A 24323-nucleotide genomic window follows, 5' to 3' on the forward strand; every position below is an offset into this window, starting at 1 on the left:
AAACTTGAAATAAATGCAGGTTATTTCATAGGAGGGCTCATTTTGGGAACAGGCAAACGGATTGCACTGTGAATAAGGAAAGACGGGCCGGCGTAACGATTTTGCAAAAGTGTGTTATACATCTAAAAATGTAAGGTCTCACCGAGATTTGAACTCGGATCGCTGGATTCTGAGCACAGAGTGCTAACCATTACACCATGAGACCGAAAACTTTCTGACGCCGGGAATCGAACCCGGGCCTCCTGGGTGAGAGCCAGGTATCCTAGCCACAAGACAACGCCGGAACACGCCGAGTGTGAAATAAGCGCTGCTTTTAGGGGATCGTGAAGACATGCAAAACTTGAAATAAATGCACGTTATTTCATAAGAGGGCTCATTTTGGGAACAGGCAAACGCATTGCGCTGTGAATAAGGAAAGACGGGCCGGAGTAACGATTGGCAAAAGTGTGTTATACATCTAAAAATGTAAGGTCTCACCGAGATTTGAACTCGGATCGCTGGATTCAGAGCGCAGAGTGCTAACCATTACACCATGAGACCGAAGACTTTCCGACGCCGGGAATCGAACCCGGGCCTCCTGGGTGAGAGCCAGGTATCCTAGCCACTAGACAACGCCGGAACACGCCGAGTGTGAAATAAGCGCTGCTTTAAGGGGATCGTGAAGACATGCAAAACTTGAAATAAATGCACGTTATTTCATGAGAGGGCTCATTTTGGGAACAGGCAAACGCATTGCGCTGTGAATAAGGAAAGACGGGCCGGAGTAACGTTTGGCAAAAGTGTGTTATACATCTAAAAATGTAAGGTCTCAAAGAGATTTGAACTCGGATCGCTGGATTCAGAGCGCAGAGTGCTAACCATTACACCATGAGACCGAAGACTTTCCGACGCCGGGAATCGAACCCGGGCCTCCTGGGTGAGAGCCAGGTATCCTAGCCACTAGACAACGCCGGAACACGCCGAGTGTGAAATAAGCGCTGCTTTAGGGGATCGTGAAGACATGCAAAACTTGAAATAAATGCACGTTATTTCATGAGAGGGCTCATTTTGGGAACAGACAAAAGCATTGCGCTGTGAATAAGGAAAGACGGGCCGGAGTAACGTTTGGCAAAAGTGTGTTATACATCTAAAAATGTAAGGTCTCAAAGAGATTTGAACTCGGATCGCTGGATTCAGAGCGCAGAGTGCTAACCATTACACCATGAGACCGAAGACTTTCCAACGCCGGGAATCGAACCCGGGCCTCCTGGGTGAGAGCCAGGTATCCTAGCCACTAGACAACGCCGGAACACGCCGAGTGTGAAATAAGTGCTGCTTTAAGGGGATCGTGAAGACATGCAAAACTTGAAATAAATGCACGTTATTTCATGAGAGGGCTCATTTTGGGAACAGGCGGACGCATTGCGCTGTGAATAAGGAAAGACGGGCCGGAGTAACGATTGGCAAAAGTGTGTTATACATCTAAAAATGTAAGGTCTCACCGAGATTAGAACTCGGATCGCTGGATTCAGAGTCCAGAGTGCTAACCATTACACCATGAGACCGAATACTTTCCGACGCCGGGAATCGAACCCGGGCCTCCTGGGTGAGAGCCAGGTATCCTAGCCACTAGACAACGCCGGAACATGCCGAGTGTGAAATAAGCGCTGCTTTTAGGGGATCGTGAAGACATGCAAAACTTGAAATAAATGCACGTTAATTCATAAGAGGGCTCATTTTGGGAACAGGCAAACGCATTGCGCTGTGAATAAGGAAAGACGGGCCGGAGTAACGATTGGCAAAAGTGTGTTATACATCTAAAAATGTAAGGTCTCACCGAGATTTGAACTCGAATCGCTGGATTCTGAGTGCAGAGTGCTAACCATTACACCATGAGACCGAAAACTTTCCGACGCCGGGAATCGAACCCGGGCCTCCTGGGTGAGAGCCAGGTATCCTAGCCACTAGACAACGCCGGAACACGCCGAGTGTGAAATAAGCGCTGCTTTTAGGGGATCGTGAAGACATGCAAAACTTGAAATAAACGCAAGTTATTTCATAAGAGGGCTCATTTTGGGAACAGGCAAACGCATTGCGCTGTGAATAAGGAAAGACGGGCCGGAGTAACGATTGGCAAAAGTGTGTTATACATCTAAAAATGTAAGGTCTTACCGAGATTTGAACTCGGATCGCTGGATTCATAGCGCAGAGTGCTAACCATTACACCATGAGACCGAAAACTTTCCGACGCCGGGAATCGAACCCGGGCCTCCTGGGTGAGAGCCAGGTATTCTAGCCACTAGACAACGCCGGAACACGCCGAGTGTGAAATAAGCGCTGCTTTAAGGGGATCGTGAAGACATGCAAAACTTGAAATAAATGCACGTTATTTCATAAGAGGGCTCATTTTGGGAACAGGCAAACGCATTGCGCTGTGAATAAGGAAAGACGGGCCGGAGTAACGATTGGCAAAAGTGTGTTATACATCTAAAAATGTAAGGTCTCACCGAGATTTGAACTCGGATCGCTGGATTCATAGCGCAGAGTGCTAACCATTACACCATGAGACCGAAAACTTTCCGACGCCGGGAATCGAACCCGTGCCTCCTGGGTGAGAGCCAGGTATCCTAGCGACTAGACAACGCCGGAACACGCCGAGTGAGAAATAAGCGCTGCTTTTAGGGGATCGTGAAGACATGCAAAACTTGAAATAAATGCACGTTATTTCATAAGAGGGCTCATTTTGGGAACAGGCAAACGCAGTGCGCTGTGAATAAGGAAAGACGGGCCGGAGTAACGATTGGCAAAAGTGTGTTATACATCTAAAAATGTAAGGTCTCAAAGAGATTTGAACTCGGATCGCTGGATTCAGAGCGCAGAGTGCTAACCATTACACCATGAGACCGAAGACTTTCCGACGCCGGGAATCGAACCCGTGCCTCCTGGGTGAGAGCCAGGTATCCTAGCCACTAGACAACGCCGGAACACGCTGAGTGTGAAATAAGCGCTGCTTTAAGGGGATCGTGAATACATGCAAAACTTGAAATAAATGCACGTTATTTTATAAGAGGGCTCATTTTGGGAACAGGCGGACGCATTGCGCTGTGAATAAGGAAAGACAGGCCGGAGTAACGATTGGCAAAGTGGGTTATACATCTAAAAATGTAAGGTCTCACCGAGATTTGAACTCGCATTGCTGGATTCAGAGTCCAGAGTGCTAACCATTACACCATGAGACCGACGACTTTCCGACGCCGGGAATCGAACCCGGGCCTCCTGGGTGAGAGCCAGGTATCCTAGTCACTAGACAACGCCGGAACACGCCGAGTGTGAAATAAGCGCTGCTTTAAGGGGATCGTGAAGACATGCAAAACTTGAAATAAATGCACGTTATTTCACAAGAGGGCTCATTTTGGGAACAGGCGGACGCATTGCGCTGTGAATAAGGAAAGACGGGCCGGAGTAACGATTGGCAAAAGTGTGTTATACATCTAAAAATGTAAGGTCTCACCGAGATTTGAACTCGGATCGCTGGATTCAGAGTCCAAAGTGCTAACCATTACACCATGAGACCGAAGACTTTCCGACGCCGGGAATCGAACCCGGGCCTCCTGGGTGAGACCCAGGTATCCTAGCCACTAGACAACGCCTTTTTTTTTCTTTATTGCCATATTTTGACACAGCACTTGAACCAAACAAACCAAAAACAAGATAACGATAAAAACTGCTAGCCAACAACCTTGCTAGCAGAAAGCGGTTAAAATTGCTTCAGGTTCGTTAGCGACTCCATCACGGACAGCCACTCTGGAGGGTCAGGTTGAGCCCTCCACACTTCAATCATCAATCGCATAGTATCAGCAAAATACCCTTTTGAGCGTTTGGCATCAACGTCACGATGACGGATCGCCATACGCGACTTCCAAATGCCGTGCAAAGCCAGGACCATGGCAAGGTCGTATGGTACCTCATTGTCGCTCTCAATAGGCAGGAACCTGATGCCATGTGCGTCCAGAGGGAAGTCCTTTTTTAAAGTCCGCTGAAGCACGCCCCAAAAAAATATCCCATCCCAGCACTCGAGGAACACATGTTCTACCCTTTCGGGTTTCTTACACGGGTAGCATTCAACCCCCCATGGCATGTACAAACCCTTCTCTTTCTGCCACGTTTTTACAGGGAGGACACCCGCATGCAGTTTAAAAAAGAATGACTTAACCCATGGCGGTACCGCCATTCGTTTTACACGTTTGAGCACGTCCTGTCCTGGCCCTGCACGGTACATTGACCTATACAACGGCACAGGTAATGCAGTGTCAAGCAAATCACGGTACAACTTTTTCCGCGTAACACTAGATAAGTACTCTGTACTGAAACGTGCACGCAAAAACTGGGTCGCTTGAACCACTTCACGGAAGTAGCCCTTGATTACTCCGACAGAACAGTGGGCAGACGTAACAAAAAATTCAGGTAATGCCCTTGATAACTTCAGCTGACACACTGTGCGCAGGAAAGGATCGTTCACGTCACGAAAGAACAAAAAACGATTGGCGACTTGCCGCAAAAACAAATGGGACAAAGAAAGCCCCCCCTGACGCACGCGCCGAAAGAGATTCGTGCGGCTCGTCCTTTCCCATGTCGATTCCCAGATCAGCACAGCAAACACCCGGTGCAGGGCAGCCACTAGACAACGCCGGAACACGCCGAGTGTGAAAGAAGCGCTGCTTTAAGGGGATCGTGAAGACATGCAAAACTTGAAATAAATGCACGTTATTTCATAAGAGGGCTCATTTTGGGAACAGGCGGACGCATTGCGCTGTGAATAAGGAAAGACGGGCCGGAGTAACGATTGGCAAAAGTGGGTTATACATATAAAAATGTAAGGTCTCACCGAGATTTGAACTCGGATCGCTGGATTCAGAGCGCAGAGTGCTAACCATTACACCATGAGACCGAAAACTTTCCGACGCCGGGAATCGAACCCGGGCCTCCTGGGTGAGAGCCAGGTATCCTAGCCACTAGACAACGCTGGAACACGCCGAGGGGGAAATAAGCGCTGCTTTAAGGGGATCGTGAAGACATGCAAAACTTGAAATAAATGCACGTTATTTCATAAGAGGGCTCATTTTGGGAACAGGCGGACGCATTGCGCTGTGAATAAGAAAGACGGGCCGGAGTAACGATTGGCAAAAGTGTGTTATACATCTAAAAATGTAAGGTCTCACCGAGATTTGAACTCGGATCGCTGGATTCAGAGCGCAGTGTGCTAACCATTACACCATGAGACCGAAGACTTTCCGACGCCGGGAATCGAACCCGGGCCTCCTGGGTGAGAGCCAGGTATCCTAGCCACCAGACAACGCCGGAACACGCCGAGGGTGAAATAAGCGCTGCTTTAAGGGGATCGTGAAGACATGCAAAACTTGACATAAATGCACGTTATTTCATAAGAGGGCTCATTTTGGGAACAGGCGGACGCATTGCGCTGTGAATAAGGAAAGACGGGCCGGAGTAACGATTGGCAAAAGTGTGTTATACATCTAAAAATGTAAGGTCTCACCGAGATTTGAACTCGGATCGCTGGATTCAGAGCGCAGAGTGCTAACCATTACACCATGAGACCGATGACTTTCCGACGCCGGGAATCGAACCCGGGCCTCCTGGGTGAGAGCCAGGTATCCTAGCCACTAGACAACGCCGGAACACGCCGAGGGTGAAATACGCGCTGCTTTTAGGGGATCGTGAAGACATGCAAAACTTGAAATAAATGCACGTTATTTCACAAGAGGGCTCATTTTGGGAACAGGCGGACGCATTGCGCTCTAAATAAGGAAACACGGGCCGGAGAAACGATAGGCAAAAGTGATTTGTACATCTAAAAATGTAAGGTCTCACCGAGATTTGAACTCGGATCGCTGGATTCAGAGCGCAGAGTGCTAACCATTACACCATGAGAGCGAAAACTTTCCGACGCCGGGAATCGAACCCGGGCCTCCTGGGTGAGAGCCAGGTATCCTAACCACTAGACAACGCCGGATTTTTTTTTTGTTTATTACCTTTTGCACACACGTAATACAAGTCACGGATAAATTAAAAACCGCCTGCCAAACTTTGGCTGACGGAAGGACTTAAAATAAACATCAAAAGTACACAACTCCTCCAAAACAGGAAGCCATTCAAGTTCGGGGTCCTGTAACTTGTACACTTCATACAAAAGCCTGACATTTTGAGAAAAATACTTGCTTACAGTGAGTGCATTCGGGTCCGCATGTCTCCCAGACATTCTGGACCTCCAAATGGCATGTAACCCTAGCGCCATGATCAAATCATACGGGACTTCATCTTCGCGCTCAACCGGAAGGAACCGAATGCCATGCGCTGAAATGGGCAGGTCTTTCTTTAACGTTCTCTGTAAGACGTCCCAAAAAAATACGGCGTCCCAGCACTCCACGAAAACATGTTCCACTGTTTCGGCTTTCGCACACAGCATACAGATGTTTGACCAACCAATAAACAGCCCCTTCTCCTCCATCCATGTTTTAACTGGCAGCGTTCCTGTATGCAACTTGAAAAAGAAAGTTTTCACGCATGCTGGGACTGCCATTTTTTTCACGCGGGATAACACATCCCGCCCAGGACCAGAACTAAACATTTCACGATAACGTGGTACGGGGAACAGCATCTCCCTCAAATTATTTGTAAGGGTTTTTCTCGAAACAGTGGCTAAATATTCTACTAAAAATCTCACAGTAAGAAAATGAAAAGACTCAACCACTTCCTTCATATAGCCTTTCACGGCACCACATCTATCACTTACAGAAGAAACAATATACATAGGCAAGGCATCTACTAATGTAATCTGCATTAAAGTGCGAAGAAATGGATCACGTGTATCACGCAGAAACATAAACCGGTTTACAAGCTGGCGAACAAATACATGACACAGGCCAACACCCCCATACCTTACTCGGCGAAAAAGGTTACTCCGACTGGAACGCTCCCACTCCGATGACCAGATAAAGACTGCGAATACTCTGTGCATTCGCTGCACGTGTACTCGTGAACAATGAAGCACCTGCAGCACATACCACAGCTTTGCCAAAAGAAAAAGGTTGCATACCGTGGCTCGTGCGAAAACAGACAACGCGCCACCGCCCCACTTCGTTGTTTTCTCGCGCAGCTTCGCCGTCTCGGATTCCCAGTACTCGCCGCTATCATGATAGCGATCCAGCGGAACTCCGAGATAACGCGCTGGTGTACGCGACCAAGACACGTTTTCAAATACAGATGGTGTTGACCCCCACTCCCCGTGAAAAAAACCCGCACACTTGGCGCAATTAACACAGCTGTTAGTAAGACTACAAAACTCCCTTGTTATCGATATGGCTGCGCTTACACTCTCCTCGTCTTCACAAAAAACCGCCACATAATCCGCGTATGTTAGTAACTTCACCTCGCATCTGTGTAACTGAAAACCACGTACTCCACTGTCATTAATTATTCTTAAACAAAAGGGTTCCAAATAAATTGCAAACAGAAGAGGAGATGCTGGACATCCTTGTCGCAGAGAAGACAGTACAGGAATACTTCCCGTGACATTCTTGTTGATAATAAGTTGCGTGCAGCAGTGAGAGTACGCCATACGCACTCCCTGTATGATCACATCACCAACATTTATATGCTCCAAAATACAAAAAAGAATCTCATGGCACACTCGGTCGAACGCTTTTTCGAAGTCAATCTGAAGCATAGCGACCCTTTTAAAAAACATATCGCAACACTCCAGCACACTGCGCGCAACATGAACATTTGTTACTATACTCCTCCCCTTTATACCACAGGTCTGATGCGGCCCTACTACACTTGTTATTGTTGTTGTTGTTGTTGTAATCCTTTATTTCGAAGGGAAGGCCATGCGGCCATAATAAGGGAGGAGGGGTAAGAGGCAGGGAGGAGTAGCCGAGTAGCACAAATGGTGGGTCCTTGAACGATTTAGAAGAGATCACTGCCGTCAGCAGAGCCAGGCTAGGGTTACTGGGATCATGTGAGTGCAGTCAAGTCAACTTTTACGACCGGGGTAGGCCCCGGTTTACACTAATCTCGAGAGACCACTCTCTAGGCCGAACACCCCGAGGGCTGAGAGAAAATTAGCGTCTTCGAAGGGGGGCTCGTCTTGAGAGGAATCACGTGGCAAAGCGTTGACGAGTATTGGGCGGTACAAAGAAAATGCGGCGCAGTGCCAGATTAAGTGGTTGAGGGTGGCGAACACTAACGTTTGACAGTAGGGGCAGTAAGGAGGTGGAGATTTTGCCGGGTGAATCCATTTTCTCATGATGTGGGGTGTGAGGGCTGCGTTAGCAATAGTTTTGTTGATGAAGATTTCCGCAGAGTGAGGCATCGGAGGAGCCAAAGCCAGGTAGCCAGCGGGAGTAACGGACGCAAGGCGTACTTTCCGAGCATGGCGTGCGCGGTCAAGTTGTAGGCGAGGGTGAGGAGAGGGGCGCGACGCGTCGTCGTCCAGGGGAGGGGTACTAGTGAGACACTCCCTTGCTGCATCGTGTGCAGCCTGGTTGCCCCCATCCGAGTCCGTGTGACCCGGCACCCATGCCAATCGGGCAGTGGTCCCATTGCGAGCCAAAATGGCGATCACGTGTTGGATTTCGTGAACAGTTGGGTGATCACTGAAGGGCTTACGGAGTTCTTGAAGTGCCTGATGGGAGTCCGTGAGGATCCGAAAATGTGGAGGGGGCGGCGTTGCAATATTGTAGGTCAGGTGATCCAATGCGCAGAGGATGCTCTGAAGTTCTGCTTCCAAGGGAGACGAGTGGTATCCTGCCCGAATGACAGAGCCATCCAAGTCCGGCCGAGCTGGGCAGCGCCAGGCCAGACCCATATGGGAAGGCGAAAGGCTGGCGTCCGTGTAAATGTCCACTTCATCTGGCAATTTTGCCGCAAGGACACGCTGAAGGGCTTTCTCACGGGCAACTGGTCGGGTACGGGGGATACCAGTTCGCTGATGGGCCACTGTGACAGGCGGGAGTGACCAAGGGGGTGGCGGTGGTGAGGCCGAGGCAAGCGTCGGAAGAATTTGCAGGTCCCAGGCGGAGAGTGCTGCCCCCTGTGGCGTTAATGTCCGCCTAAGGTCATGTTGTCCGAGAGTTTCCGCGAGAAGCTCTTCCATGGGAGGCATAGGAGCAGCCCGTTCGAGAGCATCGATGCGGGTATGCCTGGGAAGTCCAGTGATGGTGCGGAGCATGGTCCGATAAAGGACCGCTAAATGTTTCTTATGAGTCGGGGATAGGCTGTAGGCCGGAGCGCCATAAGTGAGACGACCGACCGCTACCGCCCGACAGAGTGTGAGGCACGCCGATTGGTGAGCACCGCCAAATTTGTTTGAGAGACGAGAGATTAAGTGGAGCATTGGCTTCCAATTTTTCCGCAGTTGACTTATCCACTGTCGAGCGCTGTTGTGGCTGGCGAGGGGGATGCCGAGCAAGCGAATATGACCACAGTGGGAGGAAATGGGTGTGTCGCCGATGTAAATTGTATGATGCATACTAGTGGGTGGCTGGTGCAGACCGTGGACCAGGAGAAATTCGTTCTTCTCGGGTGCTAACTCAACGCCGAGAGTTGGAAGAGTAGTGGAAAGGCTGTTCACCGCCGCCTGCAATTCTGTTGCCATGTCCTCCGTGCAGTCGTAGTCGGCGGCCTCAACCCATACTGTGAGGTCGTCGGCATAGATGGCAAAACGAGCTGCAGTGTCCCGTTCTAGGTTGCGGGCGACGCGTGCCATGGCCAAATTGAAAAGTACGGGTCCAAGGACAGAGCCCTGTGGAACGCCCCTATCTAGATAAAAGGTCCTGGGGCTCCATCCTGAATGCGTGCTGTGGAGCCGAATCGGTCGATTTTCTAAAAAATTCCTGATCCAGTTTTGGGTCCTTTGGCTTGGAAAGGCTATAGCGAGCTCTTCAAGGATCGCTGCCTGACTAACATTGTCAAAGGCTTTTCGCACGTCGAAAGTGAGGACATAATCTGGATTACCAGCTCGTGACGTACGGTTCAGAACGCGTCGCAGTAGCCAAAGGCAATCGTGAGTACCAAGGTGAGGACGGAAGCCAGTCTGGGACGGATGGAACCACGGGCGTACATATTCCAAATAATACTGAAGGCGGTTGTTGATCAGGCGCTCAATAAGTTTACAGATGGTGGGTGTAAGAGAAATAGGCCGGAGATTAGTCAGCACAGAAGGGTCTTTGTTTGTCTTCGGTATCGGGTGAACCAGTGTCAGTTTGAGTTCGTCCGGAACGTCACCAGAGGCCCAGTAAGTGTTAATTGTGTTTAGCAGTACTGAGTGTGCAGACTCGTCCAAGTTACGCAGCTGCTGCCATGTCACGCCATCATGACCAGGTGCAGAATGTGGTTTGCCCTGGTGAAGAGCCGCTTGTAACTCCCCCATGGTGAATGGGGCATCGAGATTTCTATCCACGTCTGAAACCATTATGGTCGGCAGCGGAGGGTGCGGACTGAGTTGAGGCACGCGGGAAAAAAGTCGTTATCAGGCGATGTTCTACGTCCGCTGGTGGGTCCCGGAAAGTGAGGGAAGCGAATAGAGTAGGTTTTCCCTTGCGCTTGCCCGACAAGCTCCGAAACGTGCTCCACAGCCTGGAAAGGCCTCGTTCTTTACCGAGCTTAGCACAGAGACTATGCCAATGCTCGTTGGAAAGGGAGCGCTGGTATTGTCGGATGATTTGGTACTGACGACGAATACGAATCAGGTCTCGGTGACGTTTGCCGTTGGTTAGATAGCGAGTAGTGAGGGTTTGCACGCGTTTCCACAGGTTGGTAAGATGAGCGTCCAGTGCGGGTGTTGCAGAGTCACATAAGATTTCCTCTGTAGCGTGTGCTTTCGCAGAGTGTATGGCAGCAGTGAACTGCGGTAAGGTTGCATTCTGAGGGATACGGAGGGCGGTTCGAAAGGTTTGCCAATCAATGTGCGAAAGATATTGTCGAGTGCGGAAGCGCTTGCCTCGGAGAGTGAGAAGAATAGGATAATGATCACTACCCCAAGTGGTGGTATAGGGGCTCCACGTGCGAATCACTCCTGTAGTGGCAATGGTTAGGTCAGGCGAAGTGTTTTTCTGCCGTCGATGAAGACCCACACGGGTGGCTAACGTAGGGTCATTAAGAAGAGAGAGACCGCAATCGTCAATCGCCGTCTCAAGGCACGAGCCTCGACCATCCGTAGAGTCGTATCCCCACGTAGTGCTTTTCGCATTAAAGTCCCCGCCGATGACAATTGGGGTGTGGGGATACTGCAAGACAAGGTGGCGTAACCAATTATAGTTAACAGATTTCTGAGAGCCGGTGACTGGGCGGTAATACACAGACGCCGCGAGTAGTGGTTTCCCATCAGGTAGGCGCACTTGCACTATGACCACTTCGTGATCCTTGGAGCATTGGCCCGGGACGGACACCTTGCAGCAACCAAGGTCTGACCGCACTAAGACAGCCGCTTGTTCCACCACTGATGGTTGGGTGGGAGATGAGACTTTGCCTTGGTGAGTTATTGACGGTTCCGAATAAGTTGTGTAGCCTCTAATTTTTGGCATGGATCTGGTTTCTTGAAGAAGGATTAGAACAGGCAGAATTTGCGCTACTCGACTTGAAAGAATGGGAGCCGATTGATTAAAACTGCGACAGTTCCACTGCAACACGCAGAGAGACCGCTTCATTGTCCAAGGGTACTGCGGGGAGTAATCTTTCTTGGCGGTGGGTCCGCTTCATTTGGAACACCGGGAAGGGTTTGGATGAAGTTCATCATAGCCGTAGTTTGCTGAGCATACTGTTGTGTGAAGGTCCGGCCCTTATGAAAATGAACTTTTCCTTTCTGTTTACTTTGTGTCTCCTGCATGTTGACTGTGTGGCCTTTCTTTTGACTTTTCCTTTGTGTTACCTCTAGGACATAAGCAGGCTGTGTACTTTTTATAGACTGCCGGATAAACAGCCATGATGTTTTACCTTTATATGTACTATGGTAAACACAAAGTTTAATTTTCTATACGAAGATTTTATTTCGGATGAGAGGTATAAAACTTTAAAAATGACTTGCTTTCTTCTCTTTCTGAGTTCCGCAATGCTATTGCCCATGTGTGTACTCAAGGCAAAATGAAGTCAAAAGACTTTGGCCTGTTTCCCCTGTGTTGCCTCTAGGACAAAGGCTGTAAGATAGAACTTGAATTTGCTGTCTTAATTCTTCTGTGTGCTGTAATGCTGTTGCTTATGTATGTACTGAAGGCAAAATAAAGTCAAAAGACTGACTTATGTCTTTTGTGTTGCCTCTAGGACACTGGGAGGAAGGATAACTATTTGTTGCCTTACATTCTTTTTCTGAAGATTGTGCTTCCTCAAGTAAACATAAAGTCGAATATGTAAGCCTTAATTATACTCGAAAGGTTAAGTTTTTTGGCTTGGCTAGAGATGGTAAGAAACAATGCCGATGGTTTGTGGAAATTCTGCAGCACTGTATACGTTATTTCGTGCTAGTAAGGTCTGATAAATTCGCAGAATTAATATTACCAACTGGTACGTTTGTATGAAACAGTGGCGTAAGAAGGATACATATTGAACGAGGCTGTTCGAAGTGCCTCGTCCGTCCCATTACGAAAAAAAAGTGGGAGGGAGAAGAATATCCAGACCACAAAAAGTAAAAAGAACACAAAAAGCCGAATAGAAAACGAAGCAATGAAAACAAAAACAACCTAAAAAGTGGCTTCCGATTGTCCTAGTCTGTGTTTTCCTTCAGGGTCGTTGTAAAATGGCTTATCCTTGCAACTAAATGCTGAAGCGGTGTACTGTTTTTTGGGGCAGAGCTTGCGGTAGAAATATATTGCGACAGAAAAAAAAGGGACACAGCCAGACGAGAGCAACAAGAGCAACAACAATGTCAAAATATAACCTAAGGCAGAAAACCTTCAATTAAAACACGGTTAAAAAAAAAAAAAAAAAAAAACAAAGGTCACTGAGCGGGTTTCGAACCACCGCCCTTTCAATCAGTAGGCGAGTACTTAACCACCAAGCCACCAAAACAGCACACGACCGGGTCATAAACCAAGGTCTAAATACTGGAGCTCACATAGTCTTGCTAAGCCTCCATTTGAGTGAATTGTTTGCCTGCGTGGATTTGAGTTTTGACGCACGGTGCTTTTGTGTGCGTGCGTGCGTGCGTGAGTGCGTGCGTGTGCGTGTGTGTGTGTGTGCGCGCGCTCGCGTGTGTGTGTGTGTGTGTGTGTGTGTGTGTGTGTGTGTGTGTGTGTGTGTGTGTGTGTGTGTGTGTGTGTGTGTGTGTGTGTGTGTGTGTGTGTGTGTGTGTGTGTGTGTGTGTGAGCGTATGCGTGTGCGCGTGTGTTTGCGTATGTCTGCGGGGAATAATTTTTGTATCCGGCCGTTCTGTTTGTGAAAAGCCCACAAACAGTGAATGGTGAATGCTTGGACGCTGAACAAAACCCAAAACAGTCAATCTAGATGTAGATGACGATGATAATAACTTCGTTTGTTAATCCATTTTTATTCGCTTTTGAGTAGCAACAACTTACGACAACAAAAGACGTTGCTCGCATTAAGAAAATATACTGCCATTATATATATGTTTGCTATTATCAACTTTAACAAAATACTATAATGGCGTCTGCCTAGTTTGCTTCAGGGGTGATGATGAAAGAAGAAAGTAACTGCTAAAACTCTATGACTGCTAGATAGCCAACTGTAGTAATAAGTCTAGTCTAGGCTAGCATATATGCAGTCATTGTTATAGGTGCGCAAGAAAGGACGTGGTTTGTTCGTTGTGCGTGGTTTTGGTGGTTTGTTTTCGATTTGCTGGTGTTACGTGAATTACTACGTGCTCCTCCTGCCGTAATATTACGTGTTAGTGCTCTTGTGCCACCTGAAACATCGTGAGTGCTGGCAAAGCGTCTGTGTCGTCGCCGTACTGCGCTGCTGTAGCAAACGCACATCGAGGTCGCCATTTGACAAAATACCTGACAAGTTGTGCGTGCCTACGTGAATCAAGAGTCTGTACTGCAAGTTCCAGTCTGTCGACGCGACGTGGGAAAAATGCTGCGTGTTCTGCCGTAAGTGATTGTTTATCGTGGTGCATGTTAAAATTTTATTACGCGTTGCCGCAGTGCTGTTTTGTTAAACGTGTTGAGTATATTCCTTGGTGTTCGGCTCGCCGCGCTTCTTTTATTGTAAATTACCGGCTGCGTCGGCGCGGTCATAATGAGCTTCCAGGAGCGGCGGCCAGTATGCTGTGTGAGTGATTGACCCCCTTGCCATTGCCGGCAACGAAAATATTATGCTGACGGCCCAGCGGCCGCCGCTTGGCTTTGGTGGATTCGACGCTAAAGCTTGTTGCATGAAAAAAAAAAAAAAAGAAAAGAAAACTGCGTTAATGGTTGCAAAACAAAACGCCCACTCCCCGATTTTTTTTTTTTTTAGGAGGCAGTTGACCCACAGTATATTTTTTTACAGGACGTAGGCAGCTTAGCATTGTTCTAACGGGTAGTTTTCGTTTACGGGTAAAGAAATGCAAGGAGGCTGCATTACATTTGTAGTTATAATACGTAAGAGTTGCATATACGTTGAATTTTCAACATTTAAGCATTGCTAGCAACTTTATAAGTAGTACCACATGCACAAGGTCTTTAGGCAGTGAACATTTGACCAGATAATTGTTTAGACGTCGCAGCTTGAAAACATGCTGTTCCAGCCTGCATTGCTGGTGCAGTCACAGGGCAGCTTTCACTGTTTTAATGCAAGAAATTTTTCCACCTTCCTAAGCTCATCCAGCATCGTCATGATCAGACAGAAATTCTTGTGTGGTGTGACATTATTTGTAGCTGGCTTGCATAAATTGTGTTGACCGTAACATGTTGAGCATGGGTTAAACGTGTTGATTCTTACAAATATGCATGTGATGGGGATACAATCACGGTGCGAAAAAGATTAAACAGGGCGTGGGCTTGCCACCGTGCTCCTTCGCCATTCTGTTTTTTCGTTTCATCAGCATTTCAACTTGCCTACCCCTTGGAGGTATTGGCACGCTGAGACGTTCACCATGTGCCTCAGAGAGAATTTTAATGGCGCCATGAAGACAAAATACAAGTTTGTGTTATTCGAAAGATTTCGTGTGGTATGGTGCCCCCAGCACTTGTCCAAATGCAAACGATGCTTTATTCACTGAGAAATTCATTAATTGAAGCTAAAATTTTGATTTTCCCGCTAAATCGTGCATTTTCAGGGTCTGCAATGACATCACAGGAACCGACCGCTCTGTAGCCGATTGGGAAACGTTCTTTACCGTTAGTTAACCGAGATGGTGCCACCATACCGTGGCAAGCCGCTTTCTGCTTTTGTTTTGTTTTTACCGTATTTAAACGTGGCTTGTTTTTGTTCAGCGAGAAAATAATCGTTTCGTGAAACATAGTGCTCGCTCCACAAATATGGTCACGTAAGACACCGTTGCTTGTGTCAATCGGCCATTGTTGTCCGAGACAACCCCAAAGCCCCGCAGTCCTGTGCAGCTAAACCAAGCATAGTGCGCGCAGTACCAACAGCAGTACGCATCGGTACTTTTATGCTTACGTGTGCTTTCCTAACCTTTACTGTTGGTCCCACCATTCTTACTACTGTAAAAAGAATGTGCCCTAAATTTAAGCGCAAATAGTTCGTTCGGCAAGCTTATAGCCTCTGCCTAATTCGCGTTTGCTGTTGCCGCCCTCCGCTAACTGCAGAGCTGGCTGGTATGACATAGGTTCTGTTGCGGGAAATGAGCTAGTGGGTCGCATGGCCATTTCCTTTGTTCCTAATTTGTAGCTTATTTGAGTGGAGTTTATGTTAAAAATGGTGTCAGCATGATTCTAGCAACTGAATCCTTTGAATGAATCAAACTTGTGTTTTCTCTTCATGGCTCCTTTAAAAGCCGTAACCACGTTTCGCACCCTCTGGACCAGAGAATATGCTTGCACAGTGGAAATCTGGGGCCACAGATTTCTACCACCTAGGGATATTTAATAGGCTTAGTTTAACATTAATTCAGTGTAAGGATGTTTCTGTTCCTTTAAAGTATGGCTGAAAGCCTTGTAAGGATTGTCATGTATGTACAGTGCTCACGGATTGAAACGCGACACTGCAAGCGCGTGGCCTGCGCTACATGCAGCGCCGCCAGTGGACGCCCGTGGAAGCTAGGTGTTGCATTGTGGTATACCACGAGGATGAGAGTGTTTTGACCATAAGCTTGCTGCTTCCGGTTGCCAATAAGCGGGGAAGTGGTTCCCTGCAGCGACAGCGTTGCGCTGTCAGCGACAGCGGCGTCCATGGACGGCGCTGCATGTATTGGCGGCCACGCGCTCGCAGTGTTGCGTTTCAATCAGTGAGCACTGTACTTATTTTTTAGCTTGAAAGAACTGAAGGTGCCTTTTTTGCACCTACAAAAAAGAAATTCTAACATGTCCTGTCAGAGCGAGTATTTCACGGCATTATACCGCATATTTACGGCTTGTTTACTACTTGAACTTCCATTTTTTACAGGGCCAGGTGTTTGACATGGAGGATGTACGTTGTGAGCTACCAGAAGAATTGGCTGCCTCCTGTTTCTATCTATCCTGCACAACCTGTAAGTGGAGTTCATTACGGCTGTGAAATGCATGAAAATCTCGATTTTGAAGGCTGAGAGAACATGAAAACATAGAAAACCATTGTGGCATTCTTGTGGTACCTTAGTGATATTAAGACATAAGAACATTGCAGAGATGGGGCAAAAAATAAGGAACCGATGAGGGTGAGAAACTTCCTGGTACCTTTCTTATTTTTTTTGTCGCATCAGGGCTGCGTCCTTGCTCCATGAATTAATTAATAACGACTTTGTCACCCTTGTTCACTGTGGTAGTTGCGTGGTGCCCACAGACTGTGTGGGGATTTTTCTTCTACCGCCTATTACAGATGAACTAGATCTTTAGACTTCTACTCAAAAGTCATATTATGGATTACATTACATGAGTGAAACAATTCCATGCACCCAGAAATAGAATTTAGGTGAATTCACTTCAATGCCCTAGATGCAACTTGTGCCTAGCAGTGAAAAGGGTGTATTGCGTGCCTTTTTGCCACTGTGTTTCATGTAGTGTAATGAGTCTCACTGGCCATCGTACTCGTCTCACTGGCCATCGTACTGGCCATTTGCACTCATTCATTTAGATCGAGAACATTTTCTATAAAAAACAGGAAAAGCTAGGATAGGGATCGCAAAGCAACACCCTTTCCATATCAAACAGGACTGCTGGTGCAGCATACAAAGGAAAAAGGGGAAAAAGACGGTTCCCTTAAAAAAGGATAAGATTGCAGGGTGTGGCCAGGTGCTTGTAACAAAACATTTTGTAAACAAATCAAATGGCGTGGTTGGGGGCAATATTATGATGTTTATAGTAGGAAAAACCTGCATTATTTCCGAACAGTATGAATGCTCTGTGTCCAAACATATGCAAAAATGCTTGTGTGTTTTTAGCATTTGAGTGCACGTTACAGAGTAGTCAGCTCAAGTTACTGCGGTAGCTTTCCTCATTGCTGGTAAGCATAAACCCTGAAATTAAATTTGCTGTATTCGACCACTTTAACCCTTTCACTGTCACTGATGTCCTGGTTTGTCTTCGAATTTCTCCTCCACGGTGTCACTGACATCCGGTGCGTTTTCTGTTGTGCATTGAAAAATTCATGCCATGGTGCAAAGTTGGCGCACCTGCACTGTTTGTGCTATCTGTCAAATCTTTCTAGTAGCTTGTATTTTCACAAAGTACAGAGCGACCACGCCCAGCTTTCGCTGCGTGGGGGTCACTGCGTGCACTGTACATCTGTTGGGATGAGTGACCACGTGGCACGCGTGCAATGATGGGTGCAAGTGTGCTATCCACCACGTTTTTCTAGGGTTGTTTTTTATTTCTGTTCCTGTGTCTGCTACCCATCGACACAAGGAAATATAAAATGTGAGGAGCCAACCTAGAGGTTGGTCAGTTCATGGTGATGTACATTTTGCTTTTTGTAAGCAAGCACAGACAAATAAACTAGACAATGCAAGTGCTGTCTCGTAAACGAAATGCACAATAAAACTGCTGCCTTTATAGGTTCCAAAGAACGCGTAGACACAAGCAACTACTCATGATGACGACTGATCAATGCCTGTCTTAGCATGTTCATGCAATTTTATGTTGCCTTCCCTGCCCCCCCCCATATTGCTTTGTTCTCACAGTGCTGCTGCAATAATCTCATCTCAAATGTTCTTGCGAGGCTGTATAAATGCCCGTCATGAGGAGGCCATGAATCTAAACAGTACTTAGTTCTGGGTTGTGTTGCCTATGTAACAGTATGTCATATTTGATGTTCGTAAGCTCATTAGTTAATTTATGTGGTCTAAATTTTGTGGCTAATTTTGCAACCTAGAAGTTGTACCTTCTCTTTCAGGATACTTGGTTCAGTTTTGTATGGGAACACTCCTTTATATTTATAAGCATAACCAGCAAATGTTTGAGACGTGTTTGTTTAAACCCCTTCATATGCGATCAATGCGTTTGTCATTTCAGGTTCAAGCGTGGCAGTGGCTATCCCGTCCTGTGAGGGGTAAAGATGAGGCGACACCTGGTGTGGCAGGCGGCAGCAGCACGTATGGATCCAACCTGAATAAAATAGTCAGGTTTGCAAGAGTCGTGTGATTCATATGATTTTCGTCAGCTTGCTCTTACAGAAACAGCTGCAGCATGAAACAGTGACTGTGGAGCTGGCTGACATTTTCTACATGCAGCTGGCTGTTGGGTGCTGTTATTCGACAGCATGCAAAGGGCACTCAAAAGGTGGAAGCTTGTGGGATACGTAGAGGACGGAAACATAAAGGATTCTTGGAGGACGCAGAAAGTCGGTGGCGAAATTTCAATACAGGGGACACACAAGGGACGAATGCGGTCTGTTGCCTTCAAGACATATAGGGGACACACAAAGGCCGTATGGTGTCTGTGTTGCCTTTGGGAGATAGACTGGACGCATGGAGGACGGAAACACACGGGACACTTGGAGTACGCAGAAAGTCGGTGGCGAAATTCCAACACAGAGGAAACACACAGGACGCACGCAGTCTGTTTCCTTCGGGACGCAGACTGTCTTTTGACTGGACATAGAAATTTTCATAAGGGGGAGCTTGTCCATATCAGCCAACCGAGCGCGACGTTCTTGCTGTATGTCTGCGCGAATGAATTTCAGCACTTGCATAATATCGTTCGTTTCAGTACCCCGTTGCGAGGTAGCGGTACGCTTGACGCTAGTACTACGGCTCTTCCGTTGCTTCGGCATCGGGGGCAGGGGGTTACGGAGGGCCGACTTCGCATGTGTAGTCGGGGATACAGTTGTGGGGGGTTGAGTACCGATAGCTGATGTTGCTGGCGCTGTTGTGCTAGAGGGAGCTGTTTGGACGGGCACGGTATGGGACCCTTGGCGGTATGCTGCAATTTCAGCCTTGAGCTGCGCATTCTCTTCACGAAGCAGATGGAGTTCAGAACGAAGGCTATCAAGCTGGGTTAGTACGGTTTGCAGAATCGAATCACCTGTTGGCGAAAGTGAAGGTGGGGGACCAGCTGTAGCGCTAGCTGGGGGAGGCACTCCATCGGCAGTGCTGGTGCTCGAGGTGCCGTGAGGACGTACACGATCCGCCCAGGATACTCCATCTTGCACTTTGGAATAGGAACGAGGTGGGGAGGCAGTGCGGGCAGGACACGTGGGGTCCACCGCCAGATGACCATCTTTTTTACAAGCCACACAATAAAGTGTGCGCTCGCATGGCTCAGCTTCAGCATGACCGCGTCCACATTTGCGGCACACCGGTTGGTGCGGGCAGTACTTCGCCATGTGCCCGATGCTGTGGCATGCGAAGCAGACCATTCGCTTTGGCTGGTAAGGCGACACTTTAACTATAGCCATGTAATATTTTACCACGTGTGGTATCGTAGGGGAGTCGAAAGTCAGGACTGCTCGATTTGTTTTGCCTATTCGTTGCGCCGCCAAGACATCCGCTTGCTCGCAGCGGATCCAATTCAAAATTGTTTCATTTGAATCTTCAGGTTCCACTGTGATTACTCCACGGGAAGTGTTGGCACGATTTGGGGAGTGTCTGACCTCTATGGGAAGGTTGACCAAACGGTTATTGGCCTGGAAGGAGAGACTCGTAGTTGCAAGGAGGCGGTTTGCGTGCTCCTGGTCATATAAGGTAATCTGAATGCAGTTTGCAGCGATGTCGTAGCGGTGCGTAGCGAGTTCAGCCATTTCGGGGGTGGGGGCAAGAGTGCCTAACAGATGTGCGAGGGCATTCTTAGGTATATCGCGCACACTGATTTTTGTGAGTGGTCTCAACAAGAAAAGTGCTCGGGGCCTACTTACCCTGTCTAGGCGAGTTATTGCAGTCTTCCGATTTGGCTTGACTCGAGTCCAGATCTTCCAGGGGCCGTCATTATCAGAATGGCTGCCGTCTTGTTCCATCACTTGACCGTCCGTGTCTTCAGGGGTACTAGTTGCAGGGGTGGAGGCTGTAGCTTGCGAGAGCGCCATCGGCGGAGAAGCGAGGACCAGTTGAGCGGGGGCCAGCAAGGTGCCACTAGGAGCATGAAGCGCCGATCTTGAAAGTTGTGGATGCTCTGAAGAAGACGGTGGTGCCGCCGACATCATGCGCGAGCACGCTGGAGGAGCAAGCGCGAGGAGTCCGAGCACGTGCGAAGGAGCGCGGTCGCAGCCGGCCGCCTCGCTGCCGTGCAAGAGGCTTAGCTGCCGGGCACAGTTCAATCGGCCAGGAATGCGTCACCCGGTGGTCAGATCCGCTGGAGACGAGCACGAATGGGAAGCTGGTCACTTCGCGACACTTTAGAGCACACACTCAAGGAGATAGCACCAACAAGTCCGGCACTACCAGAGGTCGAAGACGGAGCCTATGGAACACATGTCTACCTTCTTCGAGCGCCACACTTGTTATAACACTCTGCACTCGTTGCGCTAAGATCTTCATAAGGATTTTATAATCTACATTGGCCAATGTAATCGGCCGGTACCCAGAAACCGACTGAAGTTTAACACGGTCGTCCGATTTGGGTATGAGGACGGTATGTGTGCGACCAAACGACGGCGGAAGTACCTTGGACTCGTACGCCTCGCGAAAGACCATAAATAAAAACGGAGTTACTATATCCGAGAACCTTTTATAAAAATCCGCACCAAGCCCGTCAGGTCCTGGCGACTTACCTACTTTAAACTCCGATATTGCCGTCTGAATTTCGCCAAGCGATATCGGTCGTTCTAACTCCTCCCTCACATCGTCTCCCAACCTTGGCATGGCTGGAAGAAAGTCTCGCTTGAACTCATCAGTTTTTGGAACTGTGGGGCTAAACAAATCTGTGTAATGTTCTTGAAACGCACTTTTTATGTTCTCTTTGTCACTGGTAAGCGCGCCTCGCCAGTATATTTCCTCGATACCATTCCCTCTCGCGTACCGTGCTTCGTCTTTTATCGCTCGCTTTGTTGGCGCTTCGCCGGCCAAAAACACCTCGGCCCTCGCCCTCACGGTCGCTCCCCGATATCTTTCTATATCGATGGCTTCCAGCTTATTTTTAATAGTTCTAATATCTTCTTTGTATGCCCCAGGCATTTCGCTTTCGAGTTTTAACATGTGTTGCAGATTATTTCTGAGTTGGTTTTCCACTTCCCTCTCTTGCCGTTTAAGCACTGTCCCCCTCTCCATCGCTACCATTTTGCATTCCTGTTTGAATACCTCCCACCTTTCCCGCCAGCTGCTGATTTCGTCGTTTGTTTGTTTTTCTGCAATTTCCTGTACTCTATCCGTGAATGTGGTGTCTTGTAATAATTTTACATTAAATTTCCAAAGTTCCCAGCTGAACTTCTTACAATCCTCCCTCCTTTCCCCCAACAAAAATGAAACCAGGCAGTGGTCACTAAAAGAGACACTATCGACCACGTAGTTCTTGCACGCCGCAGCGAGCTCGAAAGATACGTATGCACGATCCAGCCGCGCATGGCTCGTGCCCTGAAAGTGAGTGAATTTTAAAGCACTTCTGTTAACCGCACAGTGTGCTACATCGGCTAGTTCGCAGTCTTCAAGAACTTCTGTCAAGACCCTTGCACTCTGATCAATTGTTCGCGGCGACACATTTCTTTCTCTTCGTTCTAACACACAATTGAAGTCGCCCAATAAAATTACTCTTTCTTGCCTCTTTAAATAATCAGACAACACTTCGAAAAAAACCGTCCTGTCCCTTGCAACATTTGGTGCATAGATACACACTGCACGAAAATCTACTCCACAGTAGTTGAAATCACAACACACAAGCCTGCCAGTTTCGCTCGAAATAACTGATCGTACACGAATACCAACTGAATTTCTAACCAAAATACAACACCCCCCAGAAGTTCCCACAGAATGACTCACGCAAACGCTCTAACGCCCACTAAAGGGCCTTATCATGCTCTCGGTGCTGCCTTCGCTTTCAATTTTTGTTTCTTGAATGGCCATTATATCTATTTCTTTGTCGTCCATAATCCTTCGCAGCTGATATGGCTTGCGCCTGGCCCCAAGCCCTCTTACGTTTAATGTAGAAATGCGAAGTGGCCTATTTAAAGTAGCCATTACATCGAATTAAAGCACACCAAGAGCATAAAAAACAAAGACCAGCTCAACGAACCCTAGCCTCCAGTGTAGCGACGGCGGATATCCCAAGTATGTTGCCGTGCTCTTGTCCATAGTAGCTGCTCAACACTCCCCGGAGACGGCTGCTCGTTGCGCTGCACTGCGCGGAGAACATCACTGGGCCTTATTGACATTGCAGGGACGCAAAAGGGGCTTCACGTTAAGTGTCCGGTGGCTTCCTGGGCCGCTCCGCGTTGATGTTCGGCTTCACTTTAATCGATGCCCGTCGAGCATGCGTCGGAGCTTTCGCCGGCGACTCGTCAACACTCGGCTCGGCGGTGCTGGCCTGTTTTTCTTCGACAGCATCCCTTGCACGCTTTGCAGAACCAGAAAGAACACCTGCCATCTCCACCTCTTCTTCTTCCTTGCTTTTATCTCCCTCCGACGCCAAGAGTGGTGCTTCGGCCAAGCCTGAACTGTCCGTGGGGATTTGGTTGCCCTGCACGTCCGGGGATTCGGTGGGAGTGCCACCTTCGGCGGGTGGTTCGGCGCTCGGTGCCACGGCGGCTGCAGGTTCAGGGGGCGTTGCCTCCTTCACCACGTCCTCGTCCTTGCCCTTCGAAGCGCTCTCCGCGTCTTCGGCGTCCATCACGTACTCGGCCTTGTGGTCGTCATCCCCTGGTCCGGCAACGTTCGCGTAAGTGCGGACGCACTCGCTCTCGCTGTGGCCGAAGCGGCGGCAACGCCCGCACCGTGGGACGCGGCACTCCCGCCGAATGTGGCCACTCCGGTGGCAGCGCAAACAAAGCGGTACCCGTCCGGGCACCACGACAAGGGCCTGCTCACCGGCGATGCGTAGCTGATGCGGGATGTCGTCTAGGGTGACGTCTGACTTCAGTCGTAAGGTGACCAGGCGTGTCGTCGAGAGCTGCGAAGTGCAGCCCGGCACACGCCAGCGGTCACGGGTCACTTCGGTGACCTTCCCGTAAAGCGACAGGGCGCCTCGCACTTCGTCGTCTGGGACGTTGTGGAGCACCCAGTGCAGCTTTAGGCGTACGTCCTGGCTCCGCGGATCGATGATAAGGCACCTCCGCCCCTTCACTTCAAGTTCGGAGGCGGCAACCAGCTTCGCAGCTCCCTCGGCATCCTTGAACGTCACGGCCCACAGGTGGTTCATCTGATATGCGCCCAAGGCCACAACCTCGGGCAGCAAATTCAGACGCACCAGCGGGTCACGGAAATCTTCCACCTTGTATGGCCTGGCTTTCACGTCCGCGTGCAGAAAAATGGTGTTCAGAACAGATGGTCCGGATGGCAAATGAGGCAGAATAACTTGATATTCCTGGTTTGCAGAGTTGTCAAAAACAGAAGACCTGGTACCGCGGGCCGATGTGCCCGCCAAAGCCGCCCCTTGAACGGAGCTCGCCATCCTGCGTCCGCACTGCGCAGCGGCCGGAAGCAGAATCACTAGACAACGCCGGAACACGCCGAGTGTGAAATAAGCGCTGCTTTTAGGGGACCGTGAAGACCTGCAAAACTTGAAATAAATGCACGTTATTTCATAAGAGGGCTCATTTTGGGAACAGGCGGACGCATTGCGCTGTGAATAAGGAAAGACGGGCCGGAGTAACGA

The 24323-nt window shown here is 48.7% G+C and overlaps 1 long non-coding RNA gene and 23 other non-coding genes across 24 annotated transcripts; 1 reads left to right on the forward strand and 23 right to left on the reverse strand.

Moving 5' to 3' along the window:
* Positions 1-133: 133 nt before the first annotated feature.
* Trnal-cag (transfer RNA leucine (anticodon CAG)) lies at positions 134-205 on the reverse strand. The gene has a single exon. It is a non-coding gene; the product is annotated as a tRNA-Leu (tRNA).
* A 263-nt stretch (positions 206-468) lies between these two features.
* Trnaq-cug (transfer RNA glutamine (anticodon CUG)) lies at positions 469-540 on the reverse strand. The gene has a single exon. It is a non-coding gene; the product is annotated as a tRNA-Gln (tRNA).
* A 7-nt stretch (positions 541-547) lies between these two features.
* Positions 548-619, reverse strand: Trnae-cuc (transfer RNA glutamic acid (anticodon CUC)). Its single transcript has one exon. It is a non-coding gene; the product is annotated as a tRNA-Glu (tRNA).
* A 263-nt stretch (positions 620-882) lies between these two features.
* Trnae-cuc (transfer RNA glutamic acid (anticodon CUC)) lies at positions 883-954 on the reverse strand. Its single transcript has one exon. It is a non-coding gene; the product is annotated as a tRNA-Glu (tRNA).
* A 262-nt stretch (positions 955-1216) lies between these two features.
* On the reverse strand, positions 1217-1288 carry Trnae-cuc (transfer RNA glutamic acid (anticodon CUC)). The gene has a single exon. It is a non-coding gene; the product is annotated as a tRNA-Glu (tRNA).
* A 184-nt stretch (positions 1289-1472) lies between these two features.
* On the reverse strand, positions 1473-1544 carry Trnaq-cug (transfer RNA glutamine (anticodon CUG)). The gene has a single exon. It is a non-coding gene; the product is annotated as a tRNA-Gln (tRNA).
* Positions 1545-1551: 7 nt separating this feature from the next.
* Positions 1552-1623, reverse strand: Trnae-cuc (transfer RNA glutamic acid (anticodon CUC)). The gene has a single exon. It is a non-coding gene; the product is annotated as a tRNA-Glu (tRNA).
* A 184-nt stretch (positions 1624-1807) lies between these two features.
* Positions 1808-1879, reverse strand: Trnal-cag (transfer RNA leucine (anticodon CAG)). Its single transcript has one exon. It is a non-coding gene; the product is annotated as a tRNA-Leu (tRNA).
* Positions 1880-1886: 7 nt separating this feature from the next.
* On the reverse strand, positions 1887-1958 carry Trnae-cuc (transfer RNA glutamic acid (anticodon CUC)). Its single transcript has one exon. It is a non-coding gene; the product is annotated as a tRNA-Glu (tRNA).
* A 263-nt stretch (positions 1959-2221) lies between these two features.
* On the reverse strand, positions 2222-2293 carry Trnae-cuc (transfer RNA glutamic acid (anticodon CUC)). The gene has a single exon. It is a non-coding gene; the product is annotated as a tRNA-Glu (tRNA).
* Positions 2294-2477: 184 nt separating this feature from the next.
* On the reverse strand, positions 2478-2549 carry Trnah-aug (transfer RNA histidin (anticodon AUG)). The gene has a single exon. It is a non-coding gene; the product is annotated as a tRNA-His (tRNA).
* A 7-nt stretch (positions 2550-2556) lies between these two features.
* Positions 2557-2628, reverse strand: Trnae-cuc (transfer RNA glutamic acid (anticodon CUC)). The gene has a single exon. It is a non-coding gene; the product is annotated as a tRNA-Glu (tRNA).
* A 263-nt stretch (positions 2629-2891) lies between these two features.
* Positions 2892-2963, reverse strand: Trnae-cuc (transfer RNA glutamic acid (anticodon CUC)). Its single transcript has one exon. It is a non-coding gene; the product is annotated as a tRNA-Glu (tRNA).
* A 183-nt stretch (positions 2964-3146) lies between these two features.
* Trnaq-cug (transfer RNA glutamine (anticodon CUG)) lies at positions 3147-3218 on the reverse strand. The gene has a single exon. It is a non-coding gene; the product is annotated as a tRNA-Gln (tRNA).
* Positions 3219-3225: 7 nt separating this feature from the next.
* Positions 3226-3297, reverse strand: Trnae-cuc (transfer RNA glutamic acid (anticodon CUC)). The gene has a single exon. It is a non-coding gene; the product is annotated as a tRNA-Glu (tRNA).
* Positions 3298-3481: 184 nt separating this feature from the next.
* Positions 3482-3553, reverse strand: Trnaq-cug (transfer RNA glutamine (anticodon CUG)). The gene has a single exon. It is a non-coding gene; the product is annotated as a tRNA-Gln (tRNA).
* Positions 3554-4855: 1302 nt separating this feature from the next.
* On the reverse strand, positions 4856-4927 carry Trnaq-cug (transfer RNA glutamine (anticodon CUG)). Its single transcript has one exon. It is a non-coding gene; the product is annotated as a tRNA-Gln (tRNA).
* A 7-nt stretch (positions 4928-4934) lies between these two features.
* Positions 4935-5006, reverse strand: Trnae-cuc (transfer RNA glutamic acid (anticodon CUC)). The gene has a single exon. It is a non-coding gene; the product is annotated as a tRNA-Glu (tRNA).
* A 183-nt stretch (positions 5007-5189) lies between these two features.
* Trnaq-cug (transfer RNA glutamine (anticodon CUG)) lies at positions 5190-5261 on the reverse strand. The gene has a single exon. It is a non-coding gene; the product is annotated as a tRNA-Gln (tRNA).
* A 7-nt stretch (positions 5262-5268) lies between these two features.
* Trnae-cuc (transfer RNA glutamic acid (anticodon CUC)) lies at positions 5269-5340 on the reverse strand. Its single transcript has one exon. It is a non-coding gene; the product is annotated as a tRNA-Glu (tRNA).
* Positions 5341-5524: 184 nt separating this feature from the next.
* Trnaq-cug (transfer RNA glutamine (anticodon CUG)) lies at positions 5525-5596 on the reverse strand. The gene has a single exon. It is a non-coding gene; the product is annotated as a tRNA-Gln (tRNA).
* Positions 5597-5603: 7 nt separating this feature from the next.
* On the reverse strand, positions 5604-5675 carry Trnae-cuc (transfer RNA glutamic acid (anticodon CUC)). Its single transcript has one exon. It is a non-coding gene; the product is annotated as a tRNA-Glu (tRNA).
* A 263-nt stretch (positions 5676-5938) lies between these two features.
* On the reverse strand, positions 5939-6010 carry Trnae-cuc (transfer RNA glutamic acid (anticodon CUC)). The gene has a single exon. It is a non-coding gene; the product is annotated as a tRNA-Glu (tRNA).
* Positions 6011-13726: 7716 nt separating this feature from the next.
* Positions 13727-18835, forward strand: LOC144175866 (uncharacterized). Its single transcript, XR_013323707.1, has 3 exons — positions 13727-14099; positions 16558-16642; positions 18600-18835. It is a non-coding gene; the product is annotated as an uncharacterized LOC144175866 (long non-coding RNA).
* The last annotated feature ends 5488 nt before the right edge of the window (positions 18836-24323 follow it).

This window comes from Haemaphysalis longicornis, unplaced genomic scaffold, assembly GCF_048455015.1.
Source record: "Haemaphysalis longicornis isolate Haplotype H1 unplaced genomic scaffold, Haemaphysalis longicornis Haplotype H1 scaffold_3, whole genome shotgun sequence".
Taxonomy (NCBI): domain Eukaryota; kingdom Metazoa; phylum Arthropoda; class Arachnida; order Ixodida; family Ixodidae; genus Haemaphysalis; species Haemaphysalis longicornis.